The sequence below is a fragment of the Erpetoichthys calabaricus genome, chromosome 8 (assembly GCF_900747795.2).
Source record: "Erpetoichthys calabaricus chromosome 8, fErpCal1.3, whole genome shotgun sequence".
In the NCBI taxonomy this organism is placed as follows: Eukaryota; Metazoa; Chordata; class Cladistia; order Polypteriformes; family Polypteridae; genus Erpetoichthys; species Erpetoichthys calabaricus.
Genome location: NC_041401.2, coordinates 27,507,565 through 27,526,388, shown reverse-complemented (window position 1 = coordinate 27,526,388; position 18,824 = coordinate 27,507,565).

Below are 18,824 nucleotides of genomic sequence, written 5' to 3'. Positions count from 1 at the left end.
CCCTGAACTCAACCTTACAGTCTTCCTTTTTCAGCTTCCACCATATGATCCTTGGTTCTGTCCTCATTCTCCTCTTTTTGATAACCAAGTTCATCCTACAGACTACCCTCCTACATTGCCTAAGTATGTTTTTCCCTGCCACCACTTTGCAGTCTTCATTCTCCTTCAGACTGACCCTCCCGCATAGGATATAATTCACCTGTGTGCATCATTCATACAGCCATGTCCATGCTTTTAACAAAATCCACCAAAATCTGACCTTCTGCATTCTTCTCCTTCACACCATACCTACACATCACCTCCTCTTCTCTCTGTTCCCTTCACCAACATGTCAACTGAAATCCACTCCAATTACCACTATCTTTCCCTTACGTACACTCCATCACTTCATACAATTCACTCCAGAAAACTTTTTTATCCATCGCACACCAAACTTGTGGGGAATATGCACTAACAACATTCATCATCACACCTTCAATTTCCAGCTTCATAATCATCATTCTGTCTGATAATCTTTTCACCTCCAAAACACTTTTGACATACTATTCCTTCAGGATATCCTCTACCCAATTTCTCCTCCCATCTACACCATGGTAGAACAATTTGAATCCGCCTCTGATACACCTGGCCTTACTCTCCAAACATCTGGTCTCCTTCATATCTGCCAACTCTCTCCCCTTACCAGTCATACCGCCAACATTAAAAGTTTCTACCCTCACTTCCACTCTCTCTACCTTCCTCCTCTCCTCTTTCCTCTGGACACGTCTCCCCCCTCTTCTTCTCCTTCTTCAGCCAACAGTAGCCCAGTTTCCACCAGCACCCTGTTGGCTAACAGTACTGGTGGTGGCTGTTGTTAACCCAGACCTCAGGCAATCTGGTATGGAATTCTGTATTGTTATCTACATATTGATCTGGCAAAATGTTACATCAGATGCCCTTCCTGACGTCACCCACCCCATTTATATGGGCTTAGGACCAGCACAAAGAAACAATCATATTTGTGCAGCCCCTGTTGCTGTGTTACCTTACCGTATTATCATAATGACCATATATTAAGGCTATTACCAAGGCAGCATCTTTTCATTTTAGGAATATTACAAAAAAAATCTACCTTTGGAAGACAATGAGACATTAATACATGTATTTGTTTCTTCTAGATTTCATTATTGCAATGTCCTTTTCTCCGGTCTTCCTAGTTGTGCTACTAGACGTTCTCAGCTTGTTCAGAATGTTACAGCTAGAATCCTGACAAAAAAAAAAATCATATAACATTCGTTCTAGCTTCTTTTCACTGGTTACCAGTACAAGCAAGAGCTGATTTTAACACTAGAATCCCTGAAGCCTACAAAAGTATTTGTAATGCCACCACCTTAAATTCTCTCGCACCTCCTCATCAGCATCTTTGTTTTGCAAATGTGTCAATCTGCACACCAGCAAGCAGCCAGCTATCCCATCCCCCACTAAGGCAGCTGAAGTCAGATGCAAAATTCTCAGAGCTGAAGTCATAGCGTTAACACTTTCACAAAGGTGTAACGAAACAAGTGTGCTTTTATTCAAGAATAAAACTGAATAACAAAAAAATTGAAGTGACAAAAAGATACCACAAAGACATGATTCACCAGCGTTTGTCTGTCTGCTTATACCCCTTCAATGATATCTTTTACAGGTAGCAAAACTTTATACCGGCTGTTACAAACTGAAATCAAAGGCTTCTTCTTTTTGGGCAAATACACAATCAGCATGACACTGCCAGATCTAAACATTAGCATGGCAAATTGCTCATGTACAGTGATCCCTCGCTATATCGTGCTTCGTCTTTCGCGGCTTCACTCCATCGCGGATTTTAAATGTAAGCATATGTGAATATATATCGTGGATTTTTCACTGCTTCGCGGATGTCTTTGGTCTACAGTACGTGTGCTTCCTCAGTTGATTTGCCCATTTGAATTCAAATGCGTCCCTTGTCCATCCATCCATCCATTCTCCAACCCGCTGAATCCGAACACAGGGTCACGGGGGTCTGCTGGAGCCAATCCCAGCCAACACAGGGCACAAGGCAGGAAACAATCCCGGGCAGGGTGCCAACCCACCACAGGCGTCCCTTGTTTGAATTCAAAACAAGGGACACTATTGGCGGATGGCTGAGAAGCTACCCAATCAGAGCACGCGGTTAAGCTCCTGGGTGCTGTGCTAACTCTCGAGCATCTTGCGACCATTCTACAAATGGCAAAAGATCTCCAGACATCAGTTGAAGAATGGGACCCGCAAATGATTCGTTCTTTGCAATTTAAAAATGCTCTTGACGGCGCCACGGAAGTGTATAGGAACCTCTTTACACAAATGAAAAAGCAGCGCCAGCAACTGCCCATCATGATGTTCCTTACACGCAAAACACTGCCTAGTATGCCTTCAGTGGAAGAAGACGACGGCGGTGCTACACAGTCGCCTGAAGAGGCTCCTTTAGAACAGATGTGACAGTGCAGTAAATGTCATCGTTATCTGACAAGTTGGTGAGTACCCAAAACTATTTTTCTACATACTTAGTACATGTATGTACGTTTATTGTAACTGTGCAGACGTTTTATACAATTTTTTCCTTGCATTGTTGGTATTTATTGCCGGTGGCCTGTCTATCGTAATGGCTGTAACAAATGTGATATCGGAGATGTTCTGCAGTATCTTTAAAATAACATTTTGGTTTTATGTACAGCATTTACATGTTATAGATTTTTCACGTATTTTTATATTACCTACCCAATTACAATATGTTTAAAACTGTATTACGTATTAAAGAAAACTCCTCAATGATATACGAGACGTATGTTTGTGAGTAGTATATAAAATGTGTTTACATACATAATTTCAACGATTCTTACCTAATAACTAAGAAAATATAAAGGGTTTATGCTGTATAACTGTACAGGGAATATTTATAAACCATGTGGGAGAGTTTATAAGGACTTAAAATATATAAAAATAACCATATAAACATATGGTTTCTACTTCGCGGATTTTCTTATTTCGCGGGTGGCTCTGGAACGCAACCCCCGCGATGGAGTAGGGATTACTGTACTAAACTGACTATAGCTTCAGGTGGAAGTCCCATTTTACTTCTGGTGCCAAGCAGAGTTGTGTTGCAGTGCAGCAGTCTTTTAGCCAGTGAAAGCACTGTGAAGAAACTGTCTGTTGTTACGGTCCTGCCTTTTTACAGTCTGATAGCAGTAACGGGACATCGTATCTTTGATTGCTGGTACAACAAATGATTTGAGCAGGTATCAGCCACAGCTCCCACTGTGGTCATCGCTGCTCTTGTGAAAAGAATGGAGATAAATGCCATCAACTCAGAGAGAGAGAGAGGCAAGTTTGTTGTACCACGTGAACGTCATTGACAGAATAAAACTGAATAATAAAGAAACAAGTAGCCAAAATTTACACCGGGTGTTACAGACTCAAATCAAATGTATGTTGTTATTATATTATAGTAATAATGATAATAGCAGCTCACTACTTAAAATGTGGAACTCCCTTTCACAAACCCTGGACCTTTGGTTTATAAGGCAGCAGTTCTTACCTCTGCAACATTCAAGAATACACATCAACTCCCTATCGATTGACATTTGAGCTTGGGTTTTTAAATCATTGACAGCAACATGTAAATCAAATGCCTTTTTTTTTTCTTTGGTTATATTCTTGAATAAAAGTGCACATGTTTATTTGATATTTAGACTAAAGTCTTCACACATTATACACTTAATGTCATCATTAGTATAACATGGAAAAAGTTTCTGCTTTAGGTATGTGTTCAGCATTTCTTGCATTTCTCGCATTTGCTTTCATCCTACACTTACCCAGATCTTTGTAGACACGGAACATACATGAAATGCATGTATTCCAAATAATGATATACTGCATTATTTACCCTCTACAACTCCAGGAACCTCACGTACAGATAAGAAGCCTTGGCTTGAGCTAGGAGAACATTTTGCCAGAGTTGAGCTCCATGAAGGCGGGGGATGGGACAGCAGGCTGCTTGTGCTGATCGACACATTTACAAAACAAAAGACACTAATGGTTAGGTGCTAATTGATTTAACTCTTTTAGGGCTAATTTTTTTTTTTGTTTCTTTTCTCCCAGGGCTGAATATTTTTCCAAAAACTAACATTTTTTAAAAAAGAACACAAAGCAATTGTTTAACATATCAAATCAACAAAAAATATTTACTTTTGACAAATGTTACTGTCTTGCATGTTGTATGAGCCTGCATACTCTATGATTTCACATACATATCACATACATTTTACACAGCAAAGTATGATCTCACTCAAAGCAGCCAATTTCAGTCATTGCCACATTGCACTCCTTACAATATGTGTTGTTTTGATGCCTATTTTTCAATTGTCTGTTGCTGCATTTTCTAACATATATTGTTAGTGTGTACTGTAGAGAGACAAGTCACCCATTTGCCATCATGCCATGCCACTGCCACCAAGTTTTCTGCCTGCATGAAAACCGTATTGTCACCTCTTTTCATCTTCTGAAACTTTATGAACTTTATGTATGGCATTATAGCCTGGCTCACCCCATGGGATTTGCTTCTGTTTATTACAGAAGTGAATAAAACTTTGCAGCAGCACGTACCTAAGCCACCAGGGGACAAAACACGTTTGGACCAATGCTCCCTGAAGTTATATCACCAGTTCTGTCCCATCTCTATTTGTAATGCCACAGCGCGCTTCATCTCGTCTTTCGTTGTGGGTTTCCACTTTGAAAAACGAGACTGCGATGCAGTACCTGTTTGTCTCGTCTGACAGTAGCTGAAAAGCAGCATCAGGAGAGAGCAGCCTGAAGTACAGCAGCTGGTGATCTGTCGTGTCCAAAAGCAAGCCATGCCGTCTTGTAAACTCCGGTAGCCAGATCGGCTCTCAACGGATCAATGTATGTGTATTTATCCCATGCGAACCTTGCCGTAGATGCATCGGCTGCGCGAAGGCACTCAACTGGCAGCAGATCCGCTGGCGCGGCATTGGCTGGTGTCTGATCAGCTGATGCCTGCTTCTAACTCTCTTGCTCGATCTCCTGATCACTGCCAATAAAGTCCGATTCTGAAAAATCAAGAGTCCGACTCCGCGATAATGCGCAAAACAACGTCTGCCAAATGTTTTCTTTTCTGCACTTGCTTCGCTGCCTTTTCACATGTCGGTGCCATCTTGCCTTTGTTTACATTTCGCAACTCACGCACACGCAATGTTTATTTGCCGAGTCAACGAGTCTAGCATTCCTCCAAGCACAGAGGGAATGCCTGTGACGTGACAGTGAGATTTGTCGCCATTAACAGCTGATTGTCGCCCTCTATCCCTGGATGTCGACTTTTGTCGACATTCGCCTTCAACCCCTCCTGTCGACAAAAGTCGACATCCGCCCTAAAAGAGTTAAAGTGGGGCGGAATTACTAGTTTTCTTGTAGGCTCCAGGAATTCTAGTGTTAAATGTATTAATGCTAGTCCATGATTTAAAAAGTAATGTCCAGACAGGTTGCATATCTTACTTCAGTTTGTAAATTGGGATTAATAAAGTATTTATCTATCTATCTATCTATCTATCTATCTATCTATCTATCTATCTATCTATCTATCTATCTATCTATCTATCTATCTATCTATCATACATTTCTCAAAATTTTTATCAAAAATCTACTGTTTTTACATTTTCTTTCTCACTCTCACATATTCAGAAAGACACACAGAGAATCCTATTGAAGAAATGTTTAGTGATTGGCTGACATGTAAACCCATCTATGTAATAAAGCATTTCATATTCACTGTTATTTGTCTAGAATTTTTATGGGCTTTTATTATATCTTATTGCTAGATCATTTATTTTCACAGGTCAATGACATTTTGTATTTTTTTTGTCAGGAGCACAGTCATGTTTTTTCTGCTTTCCCAGTTAATGTCACATACAAAAAAATATGATTCTACTTGTGTTTGACTTCTGGTTAGGGACTAAGATTTACTGTATGAATTGTGTTTTGGACCTCTTTTTACTTTGATTCTTGCCTCACATGTGTACTTCTGGTAACAAATTTTGCCCATTTTGTGATGATTTTTAAAACCTCTACGTTCCTGATTGGTTAATTACTTGTCCTTTGGATATGCCATTTTTATTTTGGCACTGACAAGTCTTAGGTGATTAGCAAATAATTCATAAGAAGTGTTGTTTTTGAGAAATTTTCTTCTATTTTTATCATGTTACAACATTATTAAACTATTTAATTAAAAAAATAAAGCAATATTTAAAATCATTATTTCATGTCCTATTAGTTTGTTTTTTTTCTTCTATTTATTTATTGGTACTTTGAGGGCTACATCTCTAACAGAGGTTTTTTCGTGTCCGCCTCTTAAAAGAATGGCCATTGTCATCTCCTGGAATTTTGAGTTCACTTCAACTATTAGAGATTCATTAAGTGTTTATACTAGCTTAAATGTCAACAGGAAGACAGTAAAATGATAAAGACAATAAGAAATAAACATTAATATCATGTCAGAATAAATGAGAATGGACACAACAACAATATGCAACCGCCATTTAAATCCTTAGATGAAGAATTCAAGGTATCAAGAGCCAGAGAAGTGGTACAGTACAGAGACTCAAGTGATCCAATGGTGGCCAACTCAGGGAACCAAATGAAGACTGGAAGGAAGTGGATGGCAAAGGATGTAGTTCAGGAAGCAGAGGCAAGGCTGTGTCACAGGAGGCTGGTCAGAGTGGTCACTCGAGGCCCAGTTGGGTTAAGATCCGTTCCAGCTCCCTAATCAGATACCACCAGAGAGAGTGAAGGGAGCTTCCTAGTTCAGGAGGAGGTGAGAGCAGCAGTGGAGAAGAGGAGATCCTGCAAGTCCGTGGGAAAGAAGCAGCAGAGAGCTTACACTAGATGGGAAAATGTGGTAGAGAGGAAAGTGACTTGGTCTGAGCTCTGGAAGTATACAACATGCTTCCAAGCCCATCAGATCTGCACATCTGGGGTGTAGCAGTGTCACCAGCATGCTCACTGTGTTCCAAGCGATGAACCCTAGAACACACCCTCAGCAGCTGTACAAGGGCACATGTAGAGGGAAGGTGTTAATGGAGGCAAAATCAGGTCCTGAAGACCACCGCTGAAGCAATCTGCACAGGACTTGAGTGGGCAAAGCAGTGCTGACCCTCCAAGATGAACATCACCTTTGTCAAGAGATCATCATCTGCAGGTATCCTGGCATCAGCAAGGGAATGGCAGTTACTGGTGGATCTCGGATGACAGCTGAAGATTCCCAGCCACATTGCTGATGCCCTGTGACCAGATTTAGTCCTTGTGTCTATTTTGAAACATGAATTGAAACATGAGTTATGATACCATTGGTCTTACATTTACAGGGCATCACTCTGAACAAGCAGCAGCTGCAAAGGATTCCCTGGGCTAATGGGTTCTACCGATAACACTATACCAACATCGATAAAATGATTTTCAGATCTCCCATTGTGTATTCAAACCTAACATTTTTACTTCTTACATCTAATACTTTACATTTACCTACATTAGACAAATCTTACCAAGCCTACATGCTGTACAATTCCTCTTTCTAATGATTCAACAAATTCCAGATTATGTGCCACTTAATCTAGCTTGGTATCATCTGCAAATTTCACCAGCTTGTTATTTATATTCCTTTCCAAATCATTTATATTTTTGGCATTGACCCCTTCAGTTCTGATGAGATTCCTCACACTATCACCCTCTGCACCCTGTGTCTGGGTCACTTTTGTACCCTTGTACATAACACACACTGAACTCCCACTTCTTTCTTTTAGTTTATATATATATATATATATATATATATATATATATATATATATATATATATATATATATATATATATACATGCATACATATATATACACTAGGGGGCTCTGCCTCCTGCTTGCTTCGCTTGCCCACCCCTGGGTTTGGTTTACCGGATATACAATTTAAAGAGATTGTTACTTTCATGGGAATTGTTACATTATTTTCACTTTTACTTTAAAACTTTTGTAAAAACAATACTTGTCCTTTATTTCCGGCCCGGGTGTGGTTTAATCTCTTTCTCGCAGGAGGTATGACGCTGCTTGCGTTGTAAATGGGGGAACGGCTGAATGGACGCTAAGGAGAAGCGATTGGATCATCTGCTGGCTTGTTGCTGCTGCTGCTGGCACATTGTGCATCAATCATTTAAATGCCTGTACAGCAGCTGTCCTTTTGCCACTTTGCGTCTCTGCCACTCACGTTGTGAAGGTGGGGATGGGGGGGAGGGGCTGAACACACGCTAAGGAGAAGCGGTCTGATCATCTGCTGGCTTGCTGCTGCTGGCAAGCTGCGTGTTCTGCTTGTCACTTGTTGTTATTTTAAGAGCTGGGAGCACATAAAGTGTGTCTGCCAAAAGCATTCCAACAACTACTAGACTAGATGTCCGTGAACTTGTTTTAAATGTTGTCTCACTGCCTTGTCTTGTGGGACGTCAAATTGTCTTCCAAGAAGATCATGTCTCGTCTCCCTAGTCTCCCTCCTAAGATGTGACGTTAAAGTGTCTCTCGCGGGACATCAAATTGTCTTCCGAGAAGATCACGTCTCGTCTCCCTAGTCTCCCTCCCAAGATTTTTTTTTATAATACAGTAATCCCTCGCTATATCGTGCTTCGTCTTTCGTGGCTTCACTCTATCGCGGATTTTATATGTAAGCATATCTAAATATATAACGCGGATTTTTCGCTGCTTCGTGGGTTTCTGCGGACAATGGGTCTTTTTACTTCTGGTACTTGCTTCCTCAGTTGGTTTGCCCTGTTGATTTCATACAAGAGATGCTATTGGCGGATGGCTGACACGCTACCCAATCAGAGCATGCAGTTAAGTTCCTGTGTGCTGCTGATTGGCTCAGCGATGGAGTGCTGCATTAACCAGGAAGTCTAATCTCACTCATTCAGCATTAACGTGCTCCTGCTACTGCTTCAGGAGCCGTGTCAAAGCGCCAACAGAAGATACAAATGATTGCAGAAAAGGTAAAAGTTTTGGATATGTTGAAGGAAGGAAACAGCTACACCGCTGCAGGACACCATTACAGGATCAATGAGTCCACAATTCTTTTTATTTAAAAAGGAGGAAAAGCATATAAGATCTATGGCCGCAGTGTCCTTTAACCAGGGCGCAAAACGAGTTGTAAGTGGACGTGATAAGGCAGTAGTCTGGATGGAATCTGCTTTAGGGATTTGGATTGAAGAGTGATGGAAGAAGAACAACGGCGGTGCAACACAGTCACCTGAAGAGGCTCCTTTAGAAGAGCTGTAACGCTATCCTTTGTTGTGCAGTAAAATTAAACTCATCGTTATCGGACAAGTCGTCGTGTCATTGTTGGTGTGTAACCATAATTAATTATTTACGTACAGTACTTATTACATGTACATAGGTTAGTGTCACTATACACACATTTTACTGTATACAATTTTTCTTGCATTGTACGTATTTATTGCTGGTGGCCTGTCTGTCATAATGGCTGTAACATATGTGATATCGGAGACGCTCGATATCTTTAAAATAATATTTAGGTTTTACTGTATGTAAACTGTGTTTACATACATAATTTCAATGAATCTTACCTAATATCTAAGAGAATACAACGGGTTTATGCTGTATAATTGTGCATGAAATGTTTATAATAGTGTGGGAGAGTTTATAAGGGTTTAAAATATATAAAAATAACCATATAAACATATGGTTTCTACTTCGCGGATTTTCTTATTTCGCAGGTGGCTCTGGAACGCAACCCCCGCGATGGAGGAGGGATTACTGTAGAGAGATATATATATGAACTAAAAAAGATTTTATTACCTGCTCTTCTCTGTTCAGGGCAACCTTATTGCTACAAAAAGGGTAATGCACTTACAATGTAATGTAATGTAGATTGCTGAGTATTTAATGAAAGTTACTATACAAAACTTTGAGTTGCAGATTGTCATCTATTTATTTTGGACTAAATAAAGAGCAAAGTGGACCAAAATGACTCATTTTATTGCAAAGAAGGAAAATAAACAAAATATCACTCTAATAAAAATTCTACATGCTTCTGGAAAACTCAAGGTCTGCAGACTTGTTCTTTGTATTTCAGTGAGATACAGCTACAGTCTTCTTTGAAATTCTGACTTTCAACCTGCTCAATGAACACAGGCATTGCCTCAATTTTGCTATCTCTTAATCTATTAAATAAATTCTGAAAATACTACCTGGAGTTTTGCCTCCTCTCCTTTAATTCCAATATGGCACATTCTCGTTTTTCTCATGATCACTCCACATGGTTCCCTTTGTGCTTTTTAATTTGCTGCCCACCAATCGCAAATCTTCTACAAAGGCCTCATCCATTTGAACAAAGTCAATTTTTTGAAAATGCCATTGAATTACACAAACCATGAGGACTATTTACATAGAATAAATTCAACTCATGAGGTGCCATTAAAATATTGCTGTCCTAGCTGTGAAAACAGCATAAAATATTGAAAGAAAAATGCATTAGTTGCAGATTTCTGTATAAGATGAAGTTAGTGAAGGACTGCCTCAGCGTCATTTGCAAGTGGAAAAAGTAGGATGAGATTCAGCAGGTGTGAAGGTTAAACTGATGGAATGCATGGTCTCTAATATTTGGCTTAATTTTTCAACGTGGAAATTGCATTTACCTTTTGTTTTTTGCTTATGTGCAAAATACACGCATACGGCTGATAAACAACATAAAGAACATCTAGTATTTATGTGATAATGTTAGACTAAATAAACACATTGTAAGGAGTGAGTCCTCAAAGACTGTGTATGATCTGGAGATACAAAGAGAAATGGTTGGGAGCTCTAACAGAGCATCATTAACTTAGATTTACCAATCTGGACATTGAAGAGTTAGGGTTAGGATTTATTGTGAAGGGAGATGGTCCTTTCTCTCTTCTATGTTATCAGATTATTAAAATAAATACAGGGTTGTTTTTTGAAGTCTGATGACAGGCAAAATCAAGGCATTAGTTATTTCAGGTACACAACTTCAGAATTAGGGGGAGAAAAAACAGGTGGATTCACTATACCTCAGGCTTTCAGCACCGCTCCCTTGTGTTCTGTTTTACTTTGCTCTCCATAAAGGAAATTGAGTGGTCAAAATCTAGACAACAGTTATTAACATACTAATGGAATGGGAAAATAGTTCTAGCTTTCATACACCCATAAAAATTTGTTAATGTAATTTGGATCTTTTAACCAGAAATGCAGCTTGTGCAATGAGGCATCGTAACTTCCCAAACACACGAAAACTCATCAGGTGCAGTTTTATGTAGAGTATGGAAGATTATTCATGCCAAGGCTAAGTGCAATCCCACATTGCAATGAAATATATGAGCAAGTGGTGCATTTCATTTTGGCATAGTTTTATCACATCATAATGAAAAACATATCAAGATCAATTGCTTTTCACGATGGCATGCACTTTTCATGTCAGTTTAAAATACAATACAAAAGCGTACCGAATTTTAATCTGTGTTCCGGCCCTTTCCAGAAGTCAAACATCATGGCAGAGGATTAAATCGTCATTTTTATTGCCAACTCCCACCGGTTGAATGAGAGAGTGGATCACCTGTTCTTCTAACTCTCCATTTGCCATCTTTATCACAGACTGAACACACTAATGATTGGAACACTTCTTACCACAACTGTTGACACTCATTACCCCACTTTTTATTGCTGATTCAGTTTTAGCATCATAAAATTAGTTTGCCTTCCTTTTAGTTATGACACACAATCTAAGGAAATTAATAAAATCCAACGTCTGTCTGCTTTTCACGAGATAATTACTTAACTAATTTAGATCAGGTTTTACTCAATAATTTGTTTGAACTTTCTGGTTGATTTTGAGACCTCTCTTATTGCGCTAAGTATCATAGTTCGCTTGTGGTAACGATTTATTTGCGCGGATCCGAGAGAGACTCAGCGGGCCTAGGGGAAGGGGTGTGGCCCTCCTCACTCACACGCCAGCCTCGGGGCCTATCTTACATTCACTTAGCTAGCGAATTAGAGAACTACTTACTGTAATTGATTTAGATCAGGTTTTTTTCTAGAATTTGCTTGAACATTCTGGTTGATTTAGCAACACATTGCGCTAAGAACGTAGTTTGCTTGCAGGAGTGATATATTCGCGCTAATCCAAGACAGAGGCTGCGGGTCAAGGGGAGGGGGAAAGCTTGATGTCAGAAGTAGGGAGTCGGTCTGCTTCTGTGTTTTGGAGTGTACCTTGCATCCGCTTAGCTAGTGATACCTTTTTGTTTATTGATTTTAATAAAATTTGTCCGGTTTCACTACTACGTACGTGGTGCTGCAGGGGACAGCTAGTCTATGGATATGAATTAAAATAGATACACTTTAGTATTCTACTTTAAACTAGCATGAAAATTGAGACACTATGGATTGAACTGCCCATTGAACATGTCCATTCAAGATCTGATTATCCTTGAGTGACAACACTGAAGCAGGACCAACACATTAGACTGGTCCAATTGAGAGATCATCTGAGATCTGTCACCAGTACTACTGGCAGGACACAATGTCCACAGGACAGAGACGGATGCTCCACGGTGGTAACCTTAGGGCAAGATGACCTGCTCACACTTGATACATGACCTGACTCTACAGCAGGACAATGCCAGGCCACCTACAAATGCTCTGTTCTCAAATTTCCCAACCATTATTGGTGTTCAAGTACTACCTTGGCTTGCCTCTCTCCTTCCTGATCCTGAACCGTACACAGCACCTTTTTGGGATGACCTGTCCAACAACATCTGAAGACAACATAAGAGGTAACCCCCTCCCTGCCAGTGGCCATCAACTTTGTCAGAGTCTTCTGCAGAAATCAGATAACATCCAACAAGTGCAAATTCGGAGGCTTGTTGGCTCAGGAGTGTCAAGCAGTGCCGAGACCAAAGTGACTGTCAGACAACTGTTGTTCATAGTCACAGTTAGTGTTGTTATCTTGATATTTTTTTGTTGTACCATTTGGTTTTCCTGTTATTCTCATTTGTTTATTTCTATTTGCACAGTAAAGGGTGAAGTTTCAGTCCAACAATGAAACTTGGAGTTCTTTTTTTCCATCAGTATTTACACATTCTGTACAAAAAAAAATATGTCTTACTGCCAGAAAGTAGACAGCATTGAAATAAATTGCCAAAATAATATAAAATACATTTCTTTTGCCATGGAAACATAAAAAAGCAAACTATAAAGAATAAAAAAAAAACCTGCCAATGCCTGGATCAGAAATTCAGTTTTCAAACAAAGGAAACATAATGCTATTCTGATACATTATCCTTATTAATTATTCTTAATTATTATACTCATCCAATCTAAATTAATTTTACATTCTAATACTCAAGTCTAAAAATTATTTTCTAAATTAAACAGTTCATTTTACAGTATGACATAAGAATTGGGATAATGACAACACTATGACAGAGAGATTGCTATGAGAGATTGAGATGAGAGATTGCCAGATAATTGACTGCATATAAATTCAATCAATATTCTATATATTTTGTTTTTAATCTTTGAAGATGTGGATTTCTTTTGAGCAGTGAGCCCTGTAAGATAAAGTAGTAAATAACAAAAAATGATTTTTTTTTTAAAGCATGTTTTTAAAAGTCATTAAAATACCTCGGCATGTACAGTAGAGAGTGAAGTGGCAGGGTACTCTTTTTTTCTCTTTCAATTCCTTAATACCTGATTTATAACACTTAATATATTTTGAAGGAAATTAGCACCCTCCACCCTCAGATTTAAAAAAAAATGAAAAGTTGTATTAAGGTCATAGAACCTAATTACTTATGACAAGTTTACCTAATTGCTTTCACATGCTCATGCACAAGAAAAGCAGATCTTATGATAAATATTCTGTTCACATATAATGCTTCCACACATTACAGTTCTTTGGTGGTCCTTTTGGTGTATTGAACAAATTCTCAAGAGGCTGCACCACATCCATCATTCTGAAAGAATAAACAACTTTTATCACCCTATAGAATCAAGAACTATCAAAATAAAATATTAAAAAATACCAAGAGTGCTAATTGGAAGGTAAGCATACCATTTGCGCGATAAATGTTCAAATTCTTCAGAAATGTATCAACAAAGAATCATGGATAAATATATACACAACAAGATGTGTTTTAGTGCATATTTAATTAATTATTAAAAATGAAATTGCTAATCAATCAATATGGATTAAAAACAGCTTTACATTTTACACTATTATGATAACAATTGGCTGCTTTAAATTACCATTAAATGATAAATCAAGTTTTTATAATAATAATAATTACAACAGGGAGGCATGGTGGTACAAAGCTGCTGCTTTCTATGTCCAGCATCTAACATTCAAATCCTGCACAAGGTTGTTGTCTATGTGAGTTTGCATGGTTTCCCTCCAAAGATGTGTATGATAAATTAATGCAATTTCCAAACACTTGTGAATTTCAGACTTTACACCTTTTTCAGGCTGATATTTTTCACATTTTTGGAATATGCAAGTTTTGAATATTTAATTATTTTTGTTATGAATTCACATTAAAGAACAACAAACAATATTTACTGTTTCTTTTGAATTTACCACAACACCATCTTAAGCACTGTCATCTTGTGTACAGATGCAACTGCAGGTCACATGGTGATGAGCGCCAGACGTTGATGCCATTAGGGTCGACTGTGTACTGATAGCTAACAGCAGCAGGCAGTTTATTTTTAGGAAAACCAGGAAAAGAGATGTAGTCAGAGTCAGAAAAAGGTTAATACCAAAAAATCTATCGCACAGCATTAAGACCAAATTGAAAAAATCAAAGTCAAAATGTAATAGGTAAAAGTCGAAACCAAGAAATACAAAAATGAGAGAATGGACTAGTCACAAAATCGAGCATCAAAACAGGTTTAGGAAAGGGTAAACTGAGATAAGGAAATGATCTCATGGGTGACTTTTTAAACCTATTGCGACAAAGGTCATGAACTTTGTGGGCATGCCCCTTACAACACCCTAACAACAGGAAGAAAAAATGGCGATGATTATAATTGGCAGTGGCCACAATACAGAATAATTCATAAAAACAAAAGTACATTTAAATTTAAAAAATTAAAGTTTCAGATATTGTTTGGGGTGTTTCTTGAGCTTTGGATTCTGAAGCACAGAGATTGATGCAAAAAACACATAAAAAATGAATAATTAACAGATTTCTGATTTATACAGTAAGCTAGTGAAGTGGTTTTAATCTAATTGTAATTTAAAGTGTTTCAGGTTACATTTTTTTTTTTTTTACAATGAACTTCCTACTGTGCTCTTAGTTTGATTTTGATAACGTTTTAGACATCTATTTGACATGATTTTTCCTGGTTTTGATTACACTTATTTCACAATCGTCCTTCTATGTTCTGACCTGTTGTTATTCTGCTCTTGGCAGAAACAGATCTGACTGTGTGAATGGGCGCTGTAAAAGACTGCCATCCTCTTCAAAGGTGTTTCCTGTTTTATGTATAATTGTCACAATATTTATAAAGTATTACTAACCCTCCTCTGTTCTGTTTCTCTACTTGGTATCAGAATGTGGTAGTTGGTGCCACTGCTCTACTGCCAGGCAGCGTTCCTGCATATGGAAGTCATCTCATATAAAGAAGCATTTGAATCATCAGATGGAAAGATTCTCTCATCAGACTGAATGGAGAGCATGGACTCCACTGTAGAAAACCCAGAGGTTGGTAGGCAGCCCGTTTGCCGAGGTCTCCAAGACTCTGAATTTATTTTTGACTTTTTCCTTTACAATGTTAATCTCCACTATTGTCAATTGGCCATAATTCATCACTTAATTCATGGACAAATATTGTTAGTTTTGATGTACAGTATATTTAATCAGATCGACCTTTTCCTTTGTGTTTTTGTAAGTTGCATACAACATCCTCTCCTCAGTACTGTACAAGTTTATTATATTTTTTCATTTTATTATGTAGTTTTTTTTTAATTCTATACCCTTTTGTCACCCACTTACTATCTGGAATTATGATTTTAAACATTCTGCAACTAAAAAAAATTAAATGTTATCATTAATTGAACTATATTTTGTATGCTGTTGCACAAAGGTCATTGCCACCCCTTTTCGCTATTTTGCTAAATATTCCATCTAATATGTTTTAAGACTATCTAACTATCAGTCTATCTATCTGTATTACAAGAACAATTTAAAAAATTGTATAAGTGTATAAAGATTTATTAATAACAGCTTTTGAAATGTCATCCCCTCCATCTTTTCAGTCATGCAATCTCTTTACAAGTTCTTTTTCGGCTAAATACGATGATCAACTCATCAGAGTGTTACTATAGCAACAGCTTCTCATTTTTTGACACACAAATATTTCCATTATAATTAACCTTCTTAGGGTTTTTATTTTTCACATGGCTTAAGCAACTGTTTAGAACAAAGCATTACCAGTGTTCTTTCATTCATGACGTGTATTTGGGGTTTTAAAAAACAGCAGTACAGGGTAGAAAACCCTTTGGAGATATAAGTGCATGTAAAGTAATTAGTTGTTATTTTCTCTAAATACCATTTTAAACTCATTAGCTTGCTTTCTTCTTTGCTAAATGGAATTTTACACATAAACATGAGCTTTTTTTGTCAACAGAAGCAGGAATTGGTTTTAAATGAAAAGAAATACAATACAAATTGGCACATTTTCAGATGTCGTTTATGCTAAAATTCATAATCTCTTTCTGGAAAATAAATATTTAAAAAATAGTCCAATATCATTCATGACACATGAGGTCAATTGATGAATTTTATTTCATTGGTAAATAAAATGTTGTATTATTGGCATGTAAACAATGCACAACAACTGTGTTTTATTTAGCACTAGTAAGACCTGTAGTCCTAAAATAAAATGCCACAAAAAGCAGCTAGATATAAACAACAGTAAACTCTGTGCCTGCTATTTTCAGATGTACAAATCTACACTTGATTGTGAATTCTGAAGACACAAAGTACCGTGTCCTGAGGGATTATCCATAGATGGGCTTGCAATGGACCCTGCTTTAATTACTTTATTTTCCAACTGTAAAGTGCCCACCAGGTTGCCACTACCTACATTTTTTTTTCCAGAACATATGAGGTCATACACTTTTGGTTAAAATCAAGATCAAGGTGCTAGCCCCATTAGTGTGCAAGTAATCATGTGACAAACAGACAGACATTAGCATCATATATATACATTCTCCACCTAAATACATGGCTAAGCATGGTAAACATCCATCCATCCATCCATTATCCAACCCACTATATCCTAACTACAGGGTCACAGGGGTCTGCTGGATTCAATCCCATGGTAAACATTCCACCAAAAAATAATAATAGTAACAAAATAATCATAACAGAACATAAACATCCTTAAATGCATAAAATTTTCAAATATCCTGCAAATGTGAACATTTTACTGAAAACAGAGAAGAGGAAAACAAAAATTGTGTCATGGTGCCAGGGCTGGAGAAAAAGATACCTCTGTTTATTTTGTCACACACGTGCGCATGGGAGGCAGCTAAAAGGACCAAATGAAGGTAATTCCACACCAGGCTAGGGTGGCGGGGTGCGCTAACTCTTTCTCTTTTATCCTTGCAGACCAAACGTAGGAAATTCTGCCTGATTCCAGCCATGATGATGTCACTACTAGGTCCGGCTATGAAGACTTCACTTCCGGTTCCAGCCACACTGACATCACTTCCGGTTCTGAGCACAATGACGTCACTTCCAGGCCCGGCTATGAAGATATCACTTCCAGTTTCGGACACCCTGACATCCCTTCCGGTTCCCTGCCTTAAAACCCAGACCACTTCCTATGTTTCCTCAGTTCTATGTTTTACTCAATCCTGTATACATCTGTGCATCCTATTTTGCCTTTTGTAGCCAGGGCTCAACAACAACGACATTCATTTCTATAGCACATTCTCGTACAAATAATGTAGCTCAAAGTGCTTTACATAATGAAGAAAGAGAAATTAGGGAACACTAATTATCATAGAATAAAAGTAAGGTCCGATGACCAGGGAGGACAGAAAAAAAAAAAAAAAAAAACTCCAGACGGCTGGAGAAAAAAATAAAATCTGCAGGGGTTCCAGGCCACGAGACCACCCAGCCCCCTCTGGGCTCAAGTATATGGGTTGCTGGTCCAAACCTTTTTTCTGTGTGTCAAGGCTATTTATTTCACAAGTTCTTATTGGTTTGCCTATAACTAGTGTATGAGAGATGTAAGCCATCTGTTTTGAGAACCTGTCATAAAGAAGAGCTAATTTTTGCCAGCAGTTGAAATTTGTCATTAGAGAGTGGAAGAAGAATGAGAATCAAAACAAGTATAACATTATTTTTCGCACCGGTGGTGAGAAGGTTACTAACGTTGTTTAAAATGAGGTCAGATCTATTTTGCTGACTCACACAACACATCATGAACACCAGTTTTAGTCAGGCAGGTGACTGATGTAATATGTATCAATGTTGACGTTTATCCATTTTCCTGACCCACTTATCCAGGGCTACGTTGTGGGGCAGTTGGAGCCAATCCCAGCAATCATTGTGTGCATAGCAGGAACAACAGCTGGACAGGAAGCCAGTCAATCGCATGGCAAACACAAATATTGGCCAAATTAGAAAAAACAATTTACCAAACCTGCATGTGCTGGTGCACCCAGAAGAAATCCTACAGGTGACATGTAAGCGCCGCACAGG